Below are 3,092 nucleotides of genomic sequence, written 5' to 3' on the forward strand. Positions count from 1 at the left end.
AGTGTGTAGAGCAGTTACTTCCTCCTCCAGTTTTTGCTGCTCTTTATACAATAGTGTGATAGACAGGAAATTGGATAGCATGTGCTTGGATGGAAAAATGTCATCTTTACAAAACAACATGCAGGGCAGATTCTACTTTGTGTACAAGTCAAATTTACAGTAACTGCTTTTTCATGAGGGACAAGGAACCGAAAAATTAAGTGCCCAATTTCATTCAACTACCCCACAAATAAGCACAATAAACAGCCTCAACACTTTGCAAACTTTGGAGGGGTTGAGATGGTAGACATTTTACTGGTTATCTTTAGTAGTAGATTCCACTATTTAACCTGGAAATGTTGGCTTTTTCTCAAGTAAATTTCCTTGGGGCTTTCCTCTAATTTTGCTAGATCAGGTTCCATAAGAACAGTGAAGAAATTTTAAAAATTTTAAAAATGAAACTGTAAGGTACTTTGTAGTATTGTACACATTTCTGCTAGTTGCATAGGTGAATGACAGATGTTTTGCTAAATGGCACTGAAGAAAATCCTGACGGCACTACTAAGACCAAAATGTTTCTGACCAAAGAAAATTATACAACAATATTTATAGGCTAACTTTTAAGAGATGGTTGACATTAATACTGTACATTTTTTACATAATACATAGTCCCAGAGTTTATAAAATAAGTTTATGCATTATTACCTCTAAGAATATCATGTACAAGATAAACCCCCCAAGTACTCTTGACAGCATTTCAGGTGGAAGCAGTCTTATATACAAAAACAATCCAGTTTGTCTGCTGTGTTAAGTGTATAATTTAAACAAACTTCAGAGATTACTGAGAAAAAAAAATCTTAGTCCATTGGTGATTGATACAAATTTGTGGGATTTAAAATGTTTCCTTTTTAAAAAAACACTAAGAATATATAACCTCTGTACAAGGAAAAATATAAAGCTTCTGATGATCACATTTGATTATACTACATAATTTAGGATAAAATGTCACTGGTTAAGTTTTTCTACTTTACTCCTTCCATTGACAGCATTAATTTGTGAACTGTGTTTATATTTAGTTCAGCTGCCTTTAATAGCACAAGATCTCATTTTTAAAATGGCACCAAAAAGAGCTCTATTTTTAGCAGCAATTATATTTTTAAAGGTTAGCAGTTACATAGAGAGCAAATATTTTAACTATACCTTTTCTACTTTATACTCACCAGTTACAATATTTACAAAAGGCTAATAATGTCTATAGAAAAAGTGATCTTTTTTCACTCTCCCAACATTAGTCAATGTTTTTTTTTTCCTCTCCCCTTATTTCTGACCTTGTTGGGGGAAGTGCAGGAGTTTCAATCCAGGTACTTATTTGTTTTAGATAGGATGCCTGATTTTTAAAGTGAGTATAAAGGGTAAGATGAAATAATTTTTAGTTCCGGTGTGTTTATAGTGCCCCAAAAGTTATGACAAACAGTAATTACTGACAACCTAAAAAAGATGAGACATTTGAAGGTGCCTTAACAATCTTAAGCCCACAGAAGCTGAACAGCAAGGTGGCCTTTGTATTTCACTGTGGTGCAGCCATCACTGACTTGGCCCTGAAGGTGAGATTCCAATCCTGTGGTTTTGGGTAAATCTAAATTAAAACTGAAAATGTTTTAAGGGCAATTTACATTGAGGGAAATATGGTTCCAAGATATTCTATATAAGAGATCAATGACAAAGGGAAATGGCAACTGAGCATACTAAATGAATTCCGTGAATACTGTCTTCATGATAAGATGTACTTACTACATCATGCATTTTGCTAACAGTATTTCCGTAAAAGTCACCAACTCACTAGAGTGATATTTTGTGTTAAATTACTATTGAATTTTAGGGAAAATAGCCATTTCAGGTTGACAGCAACATAATACCAATTATGCAAATTTAGAGAAGAGTTGACAAATTTCCCAAATATCAAATTGAAGTCCTTTGCCCGAACAGTTAAGGACCATACAGAGACTGTCCAAATGTGCAATTTATGATTTTAAATTCTTATCCTATGAAACAAGTTCTGAAATGGATGGATTACTTTAATACTACGAATATTTTCCATTAATTCCCACCACAGAAAGATATGTTGACTATATTAATGCTGCAAATGAGAAAACAATTTAGGGGGAACATACCCACAAGTAATTTGATCTGTAAAAGACTGATGCCAAATGGACAGATCAAAACAAAACAAAACAAAAAACCCTAAAAAAAATGCTGTGAAAAAAATGACAAAAATAACATGAGGGGGCACAGTTAAGGCATCTAAAAAAAATTCCACATGTCCTTGGCTTATTAAAATATCTTACACTTTTTTCTTTTTTAAAGAAGATTTGAAAGCATCTGAAAAACATGCAAATTGTTTGAAATCCCTGCAAGGCAAATTCAGACAGTTTGCAAGCATCATTCGGATATTTGCCAAGGAAAGTGAAGAAGCCTCTCCCCAAGAGATCACACAGGGTCGGGGAGGTCCTCCCAAACTCTCATCTTACACTAGATGTCTGAGCGGCGGTCACAGACAAGGCATTATTATGTGGAAGGGAAGGTACTGTGGGGTTTCCATGGCTTGGGAAGCACCCCAGCTTTAGCTTTTCCAGATACTCTGCACGTTCAGGTTTATGACACTGGCGAACTTTGATTGCATCTTCTACTTTGAACCACTCTCTCCTCCTTCCTGTATTAACAGACTCTTCCCAGTCTTCTAATATATCAGTGACTGCAAGAACATAAACACAGGTTCTGTGCTTTCGGTCTCGGTTCTGCTCAAACACACCCAGGAATCTTCCTGGTTATCCTTTGACTCCTGCCTCCTCCTAAACTTCCCTCACGGCAGCCCCCGGGCTCCACCTCAGGCTCCATTCCTCCTCCTGGGACAATCCACGGGTCTGGGTACCGACTGCTACTCACCAACAGCACCTCGCCCTCCTGCTCGCTGCGGAAGCACAGGCCGCCGCCCGCTTCTCGAAGCCCTCGCGGTCGTGGGTCCGCGTCTGGTTGGGCTTGGACTTCATCCTAGAGGCGGGCTCCTGCTCTTGCTGCCGAGGGGGCCCGGCCGCCGCCACCCCGCCGGGGAGTAG

The 3,092-nt window shown here is 38.1% G+C and overlaps 1 long non-coding RNA gene and 1 pseudogene across 1 annotated transcript in view; both read right to left on the reverse strand.

Moving 5' to 3' along the window:
• Window positions 1-890: 890 nt before the first annotated feature.
• Window positions 891-3,092, reverse strand: part of LOC125617215 — a 21,668-nt gene continuing 19,466 nt past the window's right edge. Inside the window, exon 4 of the long non-coding RNA XR_007348134.1 lies at window positions 891-1,081. This is a non-coding gene — a long non-coding RNA (uncharacterized LOC125617215). The remainder of the gene's footprint in view (window positions 1,082-3,092) is intronic.
• On the reverse strand, window positions 1,609-3,086 carry LOC107137026 (annotated as a pseudogene).

Source organism: Marmota marmota, unplaced genomic scaffold (assembly GCF_001458135.2).
Source record: "Marmota marmota marmota unplaced genomic scaffold, marMar, whole genome shotgun sequence".
Classification (NCBI taxonomy): Eukaryota; Metazoa; Chordata; class Mammalia; order Rodentia; family Sciuridae; genus Marmota; species Marmota marmota.